We start from the raw sequence: 20,346 nt of genomic DNA, 5'->3' as shown, positions 1-20,346 counted from the left end.
TGCTTGGGCTAAAGGGAAGTCTCTGTGTTCATCAGTGGCAGTGATAAACATTGAGCAGCCTGCCTGCCCCTGTGGGAGTGGTTACTGCCTTGAAACTGTAGTTTTATTGGCCATTTTGGGTCAATTCCTAACTCCTTGATCTCCCTCTCTTAAAACCCGATTGCCTCGTGGTTTTGGCATCTTTTCAGACTTGTTGGCTGTTGGTGAAGCACCCACCAAGAGGAGAAAACGCTGAGAGAAGAAAGGAGCCACTTTTGAGATTTTAAGTATTTTGCTTCAAATTATTTGTTAAGTTTTTCTGCATTGCCACCTACTTTTGAGCATTTTATGGCTTGTTAAACTTGATTTCTGTGTTGGTAACTGTATTTAGAACACAACCTAGAGCTGATTATTGAATTTCCTGCCTGCACTTATTTTTAAATCGTTTTCTTTCTTAAAACTTGCATTTTATCTGTCTCTGGCCTAGCACTCAAGTGTGGGGTCATTTACTGCACTGTTCTAACTTGTTGATACCTGTTAACCTCTGCTTTCCTTAAAAAAAACAAAAACAAAAAAAATCTTGCTTTTTTCCCACTTTTCTGAGATTTAAAAAAGTTCAGTTACAGATTTGCTGTTCTGAACTGTTTGTAAGTTTCTTGGAGGCCATTGTTTGCTTGGGCTAAAGGGAAGTCTCTGTGTTCATCAGTGGCAGTGATAAACATTGAGCAGCCTGCCTGCCCCTGTGGGAGTGGTTACTGCCTTGAAACTGTAGTTTTATTGGCCATTTTGGGTCAATTCCTAACTCCTTGATCTCCCTCTCTTAAAACCCTCTTTTGCGCGGTTTTGCGCATAGGGCAACATCGGGCAGCGCAGCCTAATTGGGTTTTAACTATTCCTGGCTCCACAAAGTCTGCTCTTCACTTTTTTTTCCTTAGAACAGCTCTATCTCTCAAAGTAAACACCATATTCTCATTCTAAGGCCCCTCACTGGTCCAAATAAGTAATTTTACAAGTTAGCACTAATAAACCATAAGCACTACTTACTCTTATACTCTCTACAATTACCTTGTCCCCTGTTGGTCCATTTTAATTCAGTTCCCTATATTACTCTAGCATGTCCAAAGGTCAGTCAATGGTTTCCTCTCCAGTCCAGCTGGTGAATCTGGGAATTTTGAGGCAGTGTTACAACTGTCTCATGTACACGGACAACCCTCTCCTCCTCCAAACAGGTTCCAATATATGTGAGAGATGCAACCATATTGCCAAACTGGAGGCTGAGCTCTCTCATCTCGAAACTGGTTTAACCAGCCAGGAGGAGAAGGTAACCTCACACAACACAATTCCAGTATCACATAGTCCCACCACAACAGCGAACCAAACACATAAAAACACAAAAACATACTCGGAGGCTCTAAATATAAATCTACCTAAGCAACAGAGACCTCCAAAGCAGACATCCAAGCAAATGCTACCCCAAAACAAAACATGTACAACACATAGCACACAAAGTCAGTGTGCCAAGCAGTCACAGTCCTTAAGGCTGAATAACACACCTGATACTCTTGTAATAGGTGACTCTATTGTCAGACACACTGACGTCCTACTCACCAGGTTGAATAAAGAGAAGGTCACAGTGAGCTGCCTGTCGGGCGCTAGGATCCGCCGCATAATGCAAGCACTCAGGTCACTCCAAAGCAAATACAAATATGACTCAGTCATTGTACATGCTGGCGTGAATGACCTGAGACGTACCTCCTCACTACATGAAAAGAGACATAGAGGAGCTCTCTGATCATGTAGCCCAGGCCGGTATGACCCTGACCTTGAGCAGCATCTTACTCTCACCTAGAATGATGCCACAGTATAAAGAAAAATGATCGATTTTAACAATTGGCTTAAATTTTGGTGTCATTCAAAGGGGATCCAGTGTCTGTCAGCCTGGGATGACATGCTCGACAAGCCACGCTGCTTTGCTAGGGATGGCTTGCACCTGTCACCCCTGGGCTTTCGGATATTGGCAAAGGCTCTTGCCACCCCCATAGTGCCTTTTTTAGGCAAGGCTCAAAAGTCAAACCCACCTCCATAGACAGCACAAGGAACAAGAAACTAAGGGTAATGCTGCTAAACACCAGAAGTCTTAACCTCAAGATGCATGCACTGGCTCTCCTCAGTATGGAGAACATCGATATCTGTGCAGTGACAGAAACCTGGTTCAAGGCTCCAGAGAGCACCCCAGCACTACCATGTTATACCTCATATCATGCTTTTCGACCCCAAAAACCCGGACCAAACCACAAAAGGAGGGGGAGTTTCCATATTTATCAAGGATATCCACACCTCCAGGTTAGTGGCATTGCACGAAGTATCGGAGACCATCCATGTGCAACTGACAGTGGGCAAGACTGCTTTTCAGTTTATAGCATCCTACAGATCCTTTCTGGGTGATGGGCGTCGTCATTGGAGACATGAAATCTTCGAAAAATTTTTGGGCCTTAAACCCCAAACTGGGGGGACATACTCCCCCCCCAGCACCTTAGCATTTACGTTTATGAACTCCAGGAACCTTTGGGCTAGGGTGTTGGGGCTTGAGTAATGTTCCCTGTCTATGTTTGGGTAGTTGAAGTCACCCAATATGATGGTGTTTGGAGAGACATTCATACTCTCCAGTGTCTTCAGGAAGGCTGTGTGGGTTTCCTGAGTTTGAGAGGGTGGTCTGCAGCATGCTACAAAACTGTAGGGCAGTTTTACCTATGGTTAATTGCACCTGGATGGTCTCCGATGCTTCGTGCGTTGCCACTAACCTGGAGGTGTGGATATCCTTTATGAATATGGATACTCCCCCTCCTTTTGTGGTTTGGTCCGGATTTTGGGGCCGGAACGCATGATATGAGGTATAACCTGATAGTGCTGGGGTGCTCTCAGGAGCCTTGAACCAGGTTTCAGTCACAGCACAGACATCGATGTTCTCCATACTGAGGAGGGCTTCAAGGGTGTGCATCTTGAGGTTTAGACTTCTGGCATTGAGCAGTATTACCGTTAGTTTTTCCATTTTGTTTTCTAGGGCGGTAGTTTTATCATTTGAGCCTTGCCTAAAAAGGCACTATGGGGTGGCAGAGCCTTTGCCAATATCCGGAAGCCCAGGGTGACAGGTGCAAGCCTCCCTTCGCGAAGCAGCGTGGTTTGTCAAGTATGTGATCCCAGGCAGACATTGGATCCCCTTAGAATGACACCAGTAATTAAGCCAATTATTAAAAGCTGATCATTTTGTCTCTGTATTGTGGCATCATTCTTGGTGAGGGTAGGATACTGCTCAGGGTCAGGGTCATACCGGCCTGGGCTACATAATCTGAGAGCTCCTCTATGTCTCTTTTCATGTAGTCCAGGCAGGTATGTCTCAGGTCGAATCACACCGGCATGGACAATGACTGAGTCATACTTGTACTTGCTCTGGAGTGACCTGAGTGCTTGTGTTATGTGGTGGATTCTAGCGCCCGACAGGCAGCTTACTGTGATCTTTTCCTTGTTCAGTCTGATGAGTGGGACGTCAGTGTGTCTGACTATGGAGTCACCTATAACAAGTGTGTCTGGCATTGTGTTTGGCCTTAAGGGCTGTGACTATTTAGCACACTGACTTTGAGAACTATGTGTTGCATGTCTTCTGTCTTGAGGTGGCAGTTGCTTGGGTGTCTGCTTTGGAGGCCTCTGTAGTTTTGGTAGATTTTTGATCAGTGCCTCCGAGTATGTCTTTGTGTGTTTATGTGTTTGTTTTGCAGTTGTGATAGTTCTATGTGAAACTGGGTTTGTGGTGTGCGTGGTTTCCTTCTCCTCCTGTCTGGTCTTGCCAGTCCTGAGTTGAGAGAGCTCAGCCTCCAGTTTGGCTATATAGTTACATCTCTCACATGTATTTGTGTTTTGTGGGAGAAGGAGTGGGTTGTCTGTGTACATGAGGCAATTGTAACATTGCCTCAAGATGCCCAGGATTCACCAGCTGAACAGGAGAGGATGCTAGCAACTGACCCTTCGGCATGCTAGAAAAAGTGAAAAGTTTGCTGTGTAACTGAGTCAGAAGGGACCTATAGGGAAATGGGTACTCAAGAATTCTAGGCTAATGTAGTACTTTGTTTAGTATATAAGTACTTTACCTATATAAAAATGCTTTAGGACAAGTGCTGAGCTTTGAGATAGAGAATAGACTGTTTAGATTGCAAGTAGAGAAGTTCTAAGGGAAAAATTGAAGAGCAGACTTTACAGAGCCAGAAATAGTTTAACCTTGTTTAACCGGGCGCTGCCCGAGGGTGCTCTATGGGCAACTCAGCTAAATCACATAAAAGCACTAAAGCGGGCTTTATAGCAGGGGTTGAAAAGAGCTAGGAATTGACCCAAAATGGCCAATAGACTACAAGTTTCTGGCTGGAACCACTGCTCTAGGGACAAATAGGCTGCTCAGTGCTCCCCACTCCCACTGGTGAACAAAGAAGCTTCCCTTTATCCAAATAAGGATACGGAATAGCACAGGAACCAAGCCAAAGCCCAGAGATCAGCAAACTCTAAAGACTGGACTATTCTAGTTCAGTAATGCTTAGAAAACTGGTTGTCACTGTGTTCCCATTGTCACTCACTCTTCTTTTGCATTTTTTTCTTTAAACGTAAAAAAAAACAATACTTTGTCTAAACACTGACAAATTATATGCACATTGGAGTGGAGATGTACATTAACAGTCTGACTTAATTGAGTCAACCTCACTCTGAAATCAAGATAACATGTCAAAATTCAATACAGACATACAAATATAATAAATGAAAATCAAATTATTTATTGTAATGTTTTTACTCTCTGCCTGAAATGCAGTGCTGCTAAGCTCAATTGCCCTGCTAGTGTCAAAATATTAGCACATGCATAATCATATCTTGTGGTGTAGAACTTACAATGGAAATTAGCAGTAGTCTGTGGTACTCTTTGCCAACTTTCGTGCAAAGAAGCATTATAGTCAAACAACTCTACGTAAATCTGGTGGAATACAAAACAGATATGTGTTATGGCCATGCTTCATGTTTCGTGATTTACATATTTGTCATGACAGTTGCTGTAAGTCAATCCTTATATGAATGATACTGGTGTATTATGAAACACATGAGGAACCAAACATGTTATTGTTGGTGAAATCATGACTTAAGGAAACAGTATGGAATCAAAAAAGTTTATTGGATAACAAATGACACTGAAGTGATGGGAAGTGGTAGACAGCTGGTGACAGGAGTACACAATATAGACATACTAACATTATTTCATCTTTCATTTCTGCACATATTTGTGTTTTGTTACTATTTGCTGTATCAGCATAATTATTCAGACAAGATCTGTACAAGACATGGTTCACAAAAGGGAGCAAGATAATGGTGTGTTAAGGAAAGGGGTAGCCAGCATTTTTAGTCACAGGAGTCCTACAAAATATTCAAAAACAGTTTTGCATAGATCTGGATTTGAACCTTGAGAGTATTGTAAGAAAAACCTACAGACCTGAGTATTATCTAAACACACCACATAGGAAGTCCGAATGGAGAAATGATAAGTCGGCATGTAAAAGAGGGTATTATTGCTGAAACTGAATTCCGAATGGAGAGATGATAAGTCAGCAAGCAAGGGGTAGTATTGCTGAAATTGAATTCATCCTCAAGTCTTGGTGAATACCTTCATGAGGTAGACCCTGTTTTCACAAAATCTCACCAAGAAGACACTGATATATATATACTGTATTTATATAGCATATGTCATGGACAGAAGTAGGTTAAAAATTAAGATAGCTGGGTGCACAAGACCCAGGATAAAAAAGTGCCCAATCCTGGTAGGCACATTGGTGCCAGGACTGGAAAATTTGACTCTGTAGAAAATACAGAAACATTCATATAATGGGGCCAGGCTAGGCCCAGGGGAGGATGGCCCCCCTGTTGTACAAGGAAGTAGTAGTCCACGAAAATCACAAAAACTGATAGGCCAAAGAAGAGCCATAAAGATGATAAAGTGAACTACTGAGGATAAGAAAGAAATTATGTATTGTTACTGTTATGCAAAAAGCCCAGAATTTCCAGACACAAGATATACAAAATGATTAAGAGATAAATTAGGGAAAGAAAAATACTTCCACAAGAAAAACTGTCAGAAACTTCAAATAAAAATGTGTATTCATTAATACAACAAATTTGAGAAACAGTATCTAGATCAAGAAACTTTGATCTGTTTGGAAAAAGAAGCATCTCAGCAAGTGTGAAAATATAAACAACAAAACCTAAATATTTTTGAAAAGTATAAAAAAGAAATATGGACATGGGAAAGAAAGAGAGATTTGATATGGTGCAATATTTACGCAAAGTCAAAAGCCAAATTAATCAATACAGAAAACGCAGCCCCAAAGATATTCAAAGAGAAATACAGGCAAAGGCACCCAGATATGGAAAAGTTAACAATAAAAAAATAATATCACAAAGAAGGAATGTAGAAAGAAGATTAGTAACGCAGAAGTAAAAAAAAATAGAAGATGAAGTCATGGAATGCCTGCAAAGTAAAGGATTTGGTGTAGGTCTAACACAGGTTACATCACAGCATAATGGCGTGAGTCCCCAAAGTAAGGAGAAGCAGGAAGATCTTGAAACATCTGAAGAAGAAATATGGACATGGGAAAGAAAAATAGATTTAATATGGTATAATATTTATGCAAAGGAGCAAGCAAAACTAACCAATACAAAAAAGAGCAGCACCAAAGATATTTGAAGAGAAATATGGGCAAAGGAATCCAGATATAGAAAACTTTACAATACAAAAAATAAGAAGACAAAGAGGAAAAGTAGAAAAGGAGATTAGTAATGGGGAAGTTAAAGAAATAGAAACTGAGGTTATGGAGTACCTGCAAAGTGAAGAATTCAGTGCAGAAAATCTAATTCATAAAGCATTACAACAGGATAGAGCAATGGATATCCAAATTAAGGGAAAAACCAGTGGAAAGGGAAGCAATTGGTCAAGTGCCATATGAAGATATTTTGCAACCTTCCACAGGAAACCAGTATAAATGTTCACTTGAAGCTGGACAGCAAGGGAAAGAACAGGAATGTGTGGAAACTGATGCAGTCAATGTTGAGTAGTGATAGGCCAGTGAGTTCCCATATGACAGAGCAACGGATGTAACAGGATAAAATTGAGGAGAATGAGCCACAGGAAGATGCTATAGAACTCTCTATAGAAAGCCCGCAAATGGAAAGCAAAAAATGTGCCCTCAGTTTAGAAGAAAATGTGCTGAGAAGAGTTGCTTGATTTAATATCATAGATAGACATATTAAGATCAATGAAAGAAATAGACTGCAGAAGGTCAATAAAATACAAAACAGTCAGAAGTTTGATAAAACAAATGAAGACAGTAATTAGGACTGTTCAAAGAGATTCATGTGATATAACAGAAGTAAACAGGATATATTACTGTGCAGCTAAATTAATAACTGATAAAGTTCTACCACAAGAACACAGAGTAGTGAGGGGAAAGGAAGGGCAGAAATCGAAAACCATCATGGAAGTATGTAATAGAGAAAACTATAAAGAAATTAAAAAAATAAGTCTCACTGTTAGAAGAATATAGAAAAGGGAACAGATCAACAAAAATACTAAGAAAGATAGATGTGATAAAAGCAATGCGCAGTATTAGAACAGACCAGGGTCTATCATGCACTATTGCAAATAACAAACTAAAAATCTCAGCACAGGCAAAAAAACTTAGAAGATACACATATAAATGTAAAGGAAAAGTACAACATAAGCAATTTATTGATGACCCAAAAAAGTTTTATAGAGAATTGAGAAACAAGGTAAAAGGAATTGAAAGACTACTAAAAAAAGAAGAAATAGATACATTTTGGGGAAGCATCTATGAAGATCCTGTGGAACATAACAAAGATGCTAAATGGATAGAAGAAGTAAAAGAAAGTATAAGAAGTTTAAAGGTAGAGGATATGAAATGGGATGAAGTAACAGCCAGAGAGATTAAAACAAAGTTAAGAAAAGTCTCTAATTGGAAAACCCCAGGCCCAGATGCAGTACCTAACTTTTGGTTAAAAGTAATAACATCTTTGCATGAAGATTTAGCCATGAGTAAGAACTGTATATATGCATACCCTGAACAGACACCAACCTGGCTAACAGGAAAAACAATGCTCCTACTTAAGAGTGAACTTGCAAGCTACCCTAGAAATTATAGACCAATAACTTGCCTTCCGACGATGTATAAACTATACACTGGAACTGATGCTGACAGAGTTTATAGTCATTTAGAAGAAAACTCATTTATGGCAGTAGAACAAAAGGGCAACAAAAGAAAGTCATATGGAACAAAAGATCATTTATTGTTAAATAAAGTCATAGTGGAGAAATGTTAAATGGGGAAAATCTAAGTATAGCGTGGATTGACTACAAAAAAAGCATTTGATAATATCCCACATTCATGAATAAAAGAGTGCTTAAAACTGTGTAAGATAACAAAAGGGTTCTCCTCTAAGAAAAAAGGAGGTCATTGTTCCTCTACTTATCCTTCATCAGACTCATTATAGAGTACAATGCCCCGTTTGGCATGTATCTTACAAGACACCTACAATAATTGAAAAGGCCACAGAAATACCTCACTAAGAGGATTACCGGCCTCAAACATATACCATAAGCAGACCGTCTCAAAAAACTCCAGCTCTACTCTATCACATATCACCTACTCAGAGGCGATCTCTGCCTAACATATAAAGCTATGTCAAACCCAGAGCTGTTAGACATGCTACACTTAAAGAAATCCCAGTCTCTCCGAACTACATACTCCAGGCACCTAAACCTTGTCACCACAATAAACAGAACATGCTGGAAGGATAGATTCCTGTCCCAGGGACTTCCCATACTCTGGAACAAACTACCTATTCATGTCAAGCAAAGCTCCTCATTGGCCCTCTTTAAGAAAAATCTTGACGACTGGATGGGAAATAGAAAATTCACCTCAGGGATCACTTCTGCAGCACTGCTCGACAGGGGCACAGGAAAATAATTTTCTTGGGTGGCGAAAGCCAGGGAATCTTTTTGGCTAGGCTTATATAGGCCCCAGGGCCGCTAGCCTAGTACCTACCTATGAACCTATGATAACCCTACACTGATCAACTGCATTACAGTGACCATGAAACAGTGGAAGACCACTTTGCAATTAAGCCTTGATAAAGGACAAAGTATTTTCCCAGGAATAAAAATTCAAAGGGGGATATTCCAGGGTGACTCTGTCACCATTGCTATTCTGCCTTGCCCTTAACCCATTAAGCTGTCTACTTAACAGCTTAGGCCATGACTATAATTTGGCTCCTAGAAAACAAGAAAGTATAAAAACGTCTCATATTCTCTTTGTCGATGATTTAAAACTGTATAGCTTATCAGATGAAGAAACAGATTTAAAAATGGGTTAATAGGACAGTAGTGAAGATGGGAGTGCCAATCAGGGGATAGGACACTGGAGAAAAAAATACAAGAATTTGCAGGAGAGTGGTGGGAAAGTACCATAGCTATCCACTTGATCATAACATAAATGTAGAATTGTACATAGAATTGCATGATTTTGGACAGTCATCACACTAGGGATGAGTGACAAGAACAGAATAATTTTTATAGCCAAATGGACCAAATTAAATGTGTCAAGATGACACATAGGTAATGTAGAGCATTATGTCCAGCAGTATTTTCATTTTTTTTTTTTTTTTTTTTGTGGGGCAGGTGCTCACTTTTTTTTTTTTTTTTGGAGAGACAGAAAGTGTTGAGAAAGGGGCTTAGGAATGTCAGGGTCAGGTCAGTAATGTAGGTTAGGAAATGGGCACAGGCATATAGGACATATAAGACAGACAGGGATGGGGATGAACACGAAAGGCTGGGGGACACAATGATTGGGGATAGGTAGGGGACATCAGAGGTACATCCACATCCAGCTTGACAACAGTGAGAATCTAGTCCTTACTATCAGAACTGTCTTCACTTTTTCCTGTGTCAGTTGCCTGGGTCAGTGCTAGATATGGCATCAGTTTAACAATGGGATGCAGGACCTTTCCAGCCTTGCCAGTTTGGGCACTGAGGCCCCTCTCCATTATATCCTCCGCCAGCCCTGTCAACCCCTGCCAGCAAAATCACCACCTCTACTTGTATTGCTCCTGGTGGGCACCACTGTACCAGCAGCTGGGACAGAGCTACCCAATGCAGGTGGAGCAGGTAGGGCAGGGGTTGTGGAGGCTTTGCTGGCAGGTTGTGACCTTGAAGTGCTGGGTGTATGTGCTGACACATATGGAGATATCGCAGGCCAAGCCTCAGTAGTCAGACTACCTCTCTGCACTGGTGTTTTTTTTTTTTTAGAAGCAAGGTATGCAAACAGAAGAATTTTAAGATATTTTTAAAAAAGAGAGATAGGGTGGGAGAGACAAAAAAATTAAAGAGAATTATATCCATGGCATGTCACATGATTTTATTTTTTCAGTGCATAAACAAATATGCGAAATTACTATGTACAACGGTGTTACATCCAGATATGATGGGAAGGTATTAATGTAGCCTAAAATAAACAAATCTCACAGTCAGGATATAAGAAATAGCAGCCTTTATTTGACTATGCAGTTTAGGATATATGCAATCACATGTAATAATTGTACTTACCAAAACTAAATTGTTCATGGCATTCATTATTGCTGTTAATATTTCAGAAATACTATCCTGTAATAAAACCTAATTGCTATTCATATTGAACCCGCACACAGTTAAGCTGGTACACTCATTGCCTAATGCAAGCAGCAAGACCTACTGGAGAAGTCATAAATGCTTGATATCAAGGTTGACGTTTCCCTGCTCAAGATGCTAGGGAGTGAGGGACTGAAAATATTTAACCTGGATGCATCTGCACATTTACCCCATGCCTCTCTGAGGTGAGCTAGTCTCTCCTGATGAGCCTCATGGTTTGCTATTTCCTCTGCAGCTGTACAGTTGAGAAAAAGACAAGAACATATGAATAATTGTCTTGGCTGTCTAACGCATGCTATATCATTGACTGCTGATGGGTCAGTCTAATGCATGCTATATCACTGACTGCTGATGGGTCAGTCTAATGCATGCTATATCATTGATTGCTGATGGGTCTGTATACTTACACAACTGAAGGATGCTTGTAGTCTTAAATTCATCCTCCCACTGGCTTATTGTGCTTTTCATGTCACTATAGTGGTGGCAACATTGTTCCAAAAGTATTGTAATGCCATTTGCACTGGTAACAACCTTGGCCAAGTTTTTCCAAGCCTCAACCTTATACTGAGACCCAGTATAATTCCTGTGTAGCAGCCTATGGCTGTGGCACTACACAAGGAGTGCCACACACATCCTGGACTCCTCAACACCCCTCCTTTGTGCCCTAAGTTTACCAACATCCACTCCATCAGCAGCCATGTCTGCAAAACAGTTCTCATACGTAACAGCTTGTGTGCAAGGACCCGCAGCCTTGGCAACTGCATTAGTTCAATTGAAAGCACATAGATACCTTCTCAGATATATTGGTAGTACTTACATCAAATAGCAATAAAGGTTTGAAACATGGCAGTGATATTTGCTATGTATGATGCTCAACTTATTGATACATGTTCCAATGTTCAACACTGAAATGCTTAATGGGTTGGCTTGTAATCCTATGTGTTTGGAAGGATAAATCAGATGAATTGTGACATATTTTGCTGCTGGGACTTACACACTGTTAAAATTGTGTTTTATCCAATGGAAATTGAACCCATGGGTTAAAGAATGCAAAAATCTGAAACTTAGCTAATTAATTCTCATTACACAGGTATACTTACATTTCAGTATGGTAGTAAGATATATACTAATTTCAGAATGAATGGGGATATATTTCAGAGAGGCCTGTATGTGTGCGACTTTAAGTAGTCCTGAGACTACAGTTCTATGTGAAAGGTAGTATTATGTTTGTAAATATATTTCAGATGGATGGGATTTGCATGACCTGAGTAATACAGGTTGGGGGAGTGTTGCATACATACTTCACAAGACATACTACCCTAAATACATACTTAGGATATGTGATGAGTCATAATTATATAACAAAGCCTAATGTGCCCAACATACCCATACATGTGCATTTTAAATTAAATATCCTTATTGTCATGTTTAAAAAATTTTACACATTTTATCTTGGAGTGATATATGATTCTGTGTGGAATCTGCATGTCCTCCCTGTGGTCGCGTGGGTTTCCTCCGGGTGCTCCCGTTTCCTCCCACATCCCAAAGACATGCTGTAGGTGGATTGGACACTCTAAATTGGCCCTAGGCATGAGTGCGTGCATGTGTGTGCCTTCTGTGGAAGGTTGGGTGCCAGGCTGGCAACTCAACACCGTAAAACTCCACTGTCAGTCATGAGCAGACAGGTGATCTGCTGTGGCAACCCCTAACTGGGAAAAGCCGAAAGAAGAAGAAGAAAAAAAGTTTAGTTATGCTAGCGTTACTGATATATCACTTGCAAAAACATAGGTATCATTCTCATTTGTATTTAGGTTTACATTCCTAATCACAATTTTGTGAGAAATAGCATTCTGACACCCTTTCTAAAATTATCTGTTAACTGGGTTTGAACCCTTAATAGCCTGTGCTCGTTATCTAAATTTACTGCACTTATACCTTGTGCCACAGAGATAATTATGTGAGATTTAGAATTTCTTCTCCCAGTATTATCTAGAGTGCTGACAAAAGCACACCTTTGTCAGGCATTTTTGCTCTACAGCCCAAATTACATTTTTTTCACTTTTTTCCTTCAGCAGTGAAACGTATTTATGCTCTGCTTGGCAGCATGCAAATGCAAAATGCAAAAAAGTAAAACATTATATGAAATTGTAATGAAAGTAAAAAATATGAATAAAACTTTCAACATTGGCATGCAACATAACTTGTGTTACACCTCATGACTGGTTCAGGTAGTGGCAATTATTCACAAAGGGGACACAAAAATAAACATCATCTCATTTGTGACACACTACATACAAGGCATGCTGACATACTTTGAAAGGGGACTGTCTTACTGTAATGAGTGATACTTAGGTTATGTGGAAAAATAATCTGTCATATATTACACGTTTCAACATTCATCTTGTTCTTAAATATCTGTTCTCATACTTTATTAACTTTCTATCATCATGCATAGCAAATCCTGTCATTAACAAGAAGTATGGATGATTTTAGTAGTACAACACACTGGTGATAGCAAATCACAAGGACTGTATGTAACATATTCAGCCTTTATCACACACACTAAATTCATATTTCAAAATGTGTGTCTATCTTTGCAGGTAACACCTTTTGAAAAACTATCCTTATTACTGATTTGAACTCCTAGCAACTCCTGTGTTTTCTCCAAAAGTCACTGTAGTTACACTTTGTGCCACAGAGACAGGTAGATAATAGATGTATTTTATGCAGTCATTACTGCTTGGAATGCTGACAGCCACTCACTGATGCCAGGTTCATTGCAATACTGATGGCAAACTAAATTCAAATTTTTACTTTTTTCCTTCAGTAGTAGACCCTGCTGGCATGTTGCTGAGCAGTGCACAAATGCAGGTGGCAAAAAGAAAAAAAAAATGGAAAGCAAAGTTTAAACAATTAAAGGGTTTACATAGTAAGTGCCTTACAATGACACATTCATCCTCTTCACATGACCTTGCCCAAAATTAAATTCCTTTCTCTGACTGATTGTTAGGGCTTTAAATTTCAATTTTAAAATCATGCATATCATATGTTGTTCTTACGAATGGGAATCCTTGATTTTTCAACAGCAGCAGATTAATAGGTCGAAATGTGTGTCAATATTTATTATGAACTCCCTCAATGAGATCTTTTATAAACAGGATTTGCACCCTGCATCACCCGTCTTCTTACTCTAAGCTCACTTCATTTATACCTTGTGCCACAGAGTTGGACATCTGTCAGGTACATTCTCTGCAGTCATTACTATCCAGGGTGCTAACTGCCATCTACCACCAGGTTTATTTGTGCTACTGAAGGCAAGCTACATTACATTTTTTACTTTGTTGTTTAAGCTGTGAAACCTGAGTGTGCACTACAAAGCAGTGTACAAATGCAGAAGGCAATAGCAAAAAAAATTACAAAAAATATTTTTGAATAACAGTTGAAAGGAACATAAAATGAATAAAAATGTATACCTTTGTCATGAGCAGAGTATGTAGTGCTGACACATTCAGCATTTTCACATCTCCGTGCCACATCACAACTAGCATTTCTGTCTCACAATATCAGGACTTTAGATAATGTCATGGCAATGTACAAGAGGACAGGGAACAGCAGAAATGCTATTATTTTTGAAACAGTACACACAATTAATAATGACATCATTTCAAATGACATATCTGTCTGTCTTACTACCTAGAAGATATGTTGATGTAATCTATCATATGCGAGGTAGTTCTTCACGTCATGTTACTTCTTTTGTGTTATCACAACTTACAAAGTTTCCAATATCATCTCCTCAATATCACATTTCCTTAGATATACTAAGACTTGTTGAGTTTCCCACCACAGCACATCCATACAGTAAAATGAGTATCAATATTTATTATGACCTCCATCAGTAAAATAATCTATAAACAGAATTTGAACCCTGCATCACCTATACTGTTTCTCAAAGCACACTGCATTTACACTTTCTGCCACAGAGATAGGTAGCTAATAGCTTGAATTTCTTCACTCAATACTGTCCAGAGTGTGAAGAAAGTGCACCAATGCCAGTGCATCAATTCCAAATTAAATTTGTCAGTTTTTACCTTAGAAAGTTAACTGCCATTTACTGCTACTGACTTGCCAGTCAGCAGAATGCAATGTCAGATGGTGATAAAAGGAAAAAAGGGTACATTTTTAAAGAAGAACTTTAAATATACATTTCTGATGTTTCCTCATCTGTGTTATTTTGCATCAGTAACCCGAATGGATTTGAAACATCAAACCAGGGTATTAAGAACATTCATTTGCAAATATTTCCTATATTTGCCACAGACACAGAAATTTATTAGCAAGAAGAAAAGGTAAATTAGATGCACTCAAAATGTGACATTGTATCAAGTCACACTGAAAGTGCAACAAAAACAAGTTCTGAAAATTGTCTTTTCTCATCTGCCAGTACTGATTAGATGAGTAGAATATTGGCAACAGTTAGGATACACTTGTACTCCCACAATATTAAAGAGTCCAAACACTGCAGCTTTATTCCTCTTTTTATTATCTCATTCCCTCATCTATGCTTTCCTAAGAACAATGGTATCTCATTTTTATTGCATATGGTATCTGTATCAATGAGTAATGTATTCCCTTGAATAAGCACAATATTTCTCAGTAAGGGACAGGAGCTGTGGCCATAACAACAGCATTTGAGTGGTAGGAATGTTGCTGTCCTACCTCAGTCAATGTACTTTCAAACTTTTAGGTAAGTCTCTTCTCCCTGATAGACCCTCAGAAACTGTATTTCAAAGAGGGGAGATTATAAAGCACATTATTCCTGCAATCAGACTAATCATTGACACCTGCAAGCCATTAGCAGATAACACTTCTAAATGCTAATCCTTGCAGTGCTAAGGTGTGTGCATGCAATTGTGTAAGTCCTTACACCATAATTACCTTCCCTGCACTTAGTGCAGATTGTGGTATTTTATATAAATATATTTAAGCATATGAACATAAACTATATGATAGTGTGAACTACTTTATGGGCTTCTAAAATTAATTGATGATTGAAGTGCTGAATATTATCTACTAATTTTAAAATTAGCCTTTTACCTGGTTGTACTTTTATGATCTCGATGAAATGGATTGATGGTAGCCTTGTTATTATCCCGTCTTATTAAAACCTGTTTTTATTTTATGTGGTGGTCTTCTTTCACTCTGTTGATTTTTTTTCATCTTTTCGGACAGGATAGTAGCAGATAGTCTTATTTTTTTCATCAAAGTTTCACACTATCACTTATATATACTTATGTTCATGCTATATATTATTATATTATATATATTAATTTGCATTTATTATATTATAGTATGCTGTTGTTATGTTTTATATATATATATATTTACTCCCTTCTTATATTTAGGCTAGTTGTTGTCTGTTATTCTTTACTATGCATTGCCATGTCATTGCTTTATATAGTAATATAAAATGGGCCACCTGAAATTTCAACACTGTGAAAATCTTAATGAATTGTCTACTAATTAATTAATTGATTGATTGAATATGATTAACTACCTTGCTATTGTATATAAAATGAGTTTTTACTGGTTGTGTTTTAAGATCTGATGAAGCGTACATTGATGGTACGTGAAAGCGCTTATCCTTGTTATTAAAAGTCTATTTTATTTTATGTGGTGGTCCATCTTCGTTCTGTTCTACAAATATTGATTTTTCATCGAGTCGGACCTTCAGATAGTAGCGTTCCTTATTATTTTCATCAAAGTAGTTCACACTATCATATAGTTTATGTTCATATGCTTAAATATATTTATATATTCATATTAATTTGTATTTCTATATTTTATAGATGTATGCTGTTTATATGTTTTATATATACATATATTTACTTCCTTATATTTATAGGCTAGTTGTCTGTTATTCTTTACTATGCATTGCCATGTCATTGCTTTATATTGCAATATAAAATGGGCTTCTAAAACGCCTGAAATTTCAACACTGTGAAAATCTTAATGAATTGTCTACTATTTAATTAATTGATTGATTGAATATGATTAACTACCTTGCTATTGTATATAAAATGAGTTTTTACTGGTTGTGTTTTAAGATCTGATGAAGCGTACATTGATGGTACGTGAAAGCGCTTATCCTTGTTATTAAAAGTCTATTTTATTTTATGTGGTGGTCCATCTTGGTTCTGTTCTACAAATATTGATTTTTCATTGAGTCGGACCTTCAGATAGTAGCGTTCCTTATTATTTTCATCTTTGTGTCTAGTCATAGGGAACATTACTTTTTCAATTGTGTGCATGATGGAAGCATACATTCATACATAATTGACTTCACAGCCATCCACTCTGTGTATTATAAATTTATTTTTGTGTTTGTTTTCTGTTTCATCTCATATGGGGCTATGCTGCCTAAGAGATCAGTACCCTGCAAGCTGCCATTCAGTGAAGCAGAATATGAGGTCATTATCAGGCTTTATGTCTCCATGGAGCTTCTTTCTTCGAGAGAAGTAGAGGTGACAAATCTACCAGAGACAGGTGGTTGATAACAACAATGCTGTTAGAGGGCATGTGAGAACTTTCCCTTGGATATGATTCAAGGCAAGTAATAGGATCACCTCTGCCCAATGTAGGGCAGCTGCAGTTGCCGGGGAACAGATGGCTATGTGGGGGTGGTTCTGCTACTGAACCACCACTGACTGAAACAGATGAGTACATGTCCACTATCAGAGATTCTGACAACTCAGCAAAGGGTTCACACTGAATCATTGATGTTGGTGCTGATGTGGATGACAGACCCAGAGTGTCTCAAGCAGAACTTCCAGGTATGCAAAATAAAAATAATTTAATTGTCATTCTAGATATCTATATATGTGTTTGTCTTATATGTCTGATATATCTAGAGCCAGTAATAAGTGAGGGTTAGGCAACACAGTACAAGAGAGATAGAGGAGGCTTTTTGGGGGGGTGTAATTCAACTGATCAGTAGATTTTTGTACGAGATGATCCTTAAGATGTAAAGTAAATTGTTCTCTGTTTCTTTTGTCATTTGTATTGTGATACTTAGCTTTGTTTCTGCTGCTCTCCTTACATACAGGGACAACTGGATCACAATCTGCTAGACCACCTGCATATAGTAAGCAAACCATTATTATTTTTATTAGTGTGCATAAGGTACATTTAGGTGTAACTGAGACTAGCATTTGTATTGCTTTAACATCTATTATAGTTTAACATACCTTTTTTATAACAAAGTTTGGATCAGTTTCATTCCCTATTTCTCTCTTTGTAATATTTATTGCTTTTTATCATAGGTGATCATGCCAGTGGCACTGTGGAACTCCTGCCACCTGATGTCAGCGTATCAGTAGCCTCTGAAGATGATGGTGATGATGAAGAGGCACAGTATGAGGGTGCACAGAGTCAGTCTGACACTGAGTTTGTGACTCTCACATCTCCTGCCTTTATTTTGGACACATTCAGTATGCCTACACATACCCATTCCATTGAATCCTCTGATAGAGGACAGGTTGAAGGTAACAGTTGATCAGGGTGGTGTGGTTACTCCAGTTGCAGAGCTGGTTGATTTTTCATATAGCCATTGTGAGGGTGAGGTGCCACACAGAATAGTTGGTAGAGGTGCTTGGAAGAGGCCTGCTGCTCACCCTTCTCCAATGCTGGTATGTCATTAGGTGCTACCAGATGTACATGCAGGTTCAAAATGGAGGCACATAATGGAGTCACAGGTATTTATTTATTTACTTATGTTTTTATTTAACATTTGTTTACTAGGAAAGTCTGACTTGGAATGAGCCAATTTTCAGTGGAGGCCCGAGTTGAAACACTCCAGATGCATGTCTTTGTAACATGGGAGGAAACCAGAGCCCCTGGAGGAAAACCACACAAGCACAGGGAGGGCATGCATACTCCACACAGAAGGGACCCCAGCCATGAACTGAACTGGAGAACCTCTTGCTGTGAGGTGACAACACGATCCACCTCACCACAGCACCATCCATGTTCCACCAGGGCCTTAGAAGAGATAATTCAAGTACTAAATGTCATGCATTCTGATGTGCATGACTGTTGGAACCATGTGGGTGATTCCTTGCACAAGTGGAATGACAGACTAGATTGGGCAGTATTTATTATGAAATGTCTGCTGGTGTAGGGTGATAATCTACATGGTCAGAGAGCCACTCTATCATCTGATGTTAGCGGACATGACCATGCCAGATTCTGTTCCCATAGTGGTACTACTTCCACTGTTCCATCAGTGATTACGGTGTCCACACCTAGATGTGGAAGGCCACAAGGTTTTGTGGTCATGGAGGTAGTAGTGATGAGGGCTTATCCAGCAGTTATCACTCGCAGTCAGTAGCACCCTGACTTCTAGCCAGGGCTGTGGAAGTAGCACTGCAACTCCTGGCAGAGATAGTTTTCATGGTCAGGGATGATGACACTGACCTGACTAGTCTATCATGCATGTCTTACACCAGTCTGATATGCCAGGATGTAGCATTAGCACTTTGCTTGATTAACTCATGCAGACACACACACATAGAAGGAAAAAAACTTGCCTATACCACCTCGCACACATGCAAGCTATCTAAACAGTATTGTTGAATGCTATACATCTCTTGTTACTGGCAGTAACAACTGTATATTTTAATGAATACATGTGTTTCTTACTCTCACACACCCACTTCTTTGGTGTCAGCCTTGACTTCCTGCCTCTCTCCCAACCCACCTTGTGCAAATGATAATGACTGTGCACTGCTCTTTACACATTTCTTTGTAACTTAGGGTTGCATATATTTCTGATGCACAAAGTGGATTGCTAATGCTTGCTTATTTAGAAGCTTGCTTTTATGAATATGTATTGCAGAAGAACGGTTGTAATTTCTTGGTCCTACTAAATTGAGAATGATTGGTTATATAATCCTTGAATCTCAATGTATTTCAGTAACAATTGTAAGTAATGGAGTTGAAGCAGTAGGCATTTCAGTTTGTTTATTGCTATACTTTTGCAAATGATAGCATCATTGGCCTGTTCTGTGGTTAATATACGGTGGTCAACTGAAATTTTACTGCATAGTGTTAGGTGGAATATATAGCTGTATATTGTAAATATCAGTCATATAAGCTATTACTGACATAACTGTACACCTCAGACATATGGTCTTCTTAGGGAAATATATGTATTTTCATATGAGAGCACTTGGTTATACATATTTTTTCTTTACAGGTTATCCACTTACGTTGTCATTACTGCAGGTAGAAATTGCATCAATGGGGGCTATCTGTGTCAGACAACAGCCATTAAATGATTAAGTAAACGTTGTGGAGCTTGACAGGCATCAGTTTTCATATTTACATGTGTGTGGAATCTTAGGCTTTGACCTAGGTGGGTAGTGTGTATATTATACTTTGCCTCTTGGCAAGGGCCAGGGCATATATTGCATGCTTGCATCTGCCAGCACCATCTGCAGCTGGTGGGTTTCCATCAGACTCCTCATCTGTATCTGCTGCTGGCCCTGCCTGTGGTCCTTGAAACTGTGGTCCTGTCCCTTGCTGCCCTT

The sequence above is a fragment of the Protopterus annectens genome, chromosome 6.part1 (genome assembly GCF_019279795.1).
Source record: "Protopterus annectens isolate FY-2018-M chromosome 6.part1, PAN1.0, whole genome shotgun sequence".
NCBI lineage: Eukaryota > Metazoa > Chordata > Ceratodontiformes > Protopteridae > Protopterus > Protopterus annectens.
The sequence above is the reverse complement of the archived record's forward strand: the minus strand, read 5'-3'. Positions refer to the sequence as shown.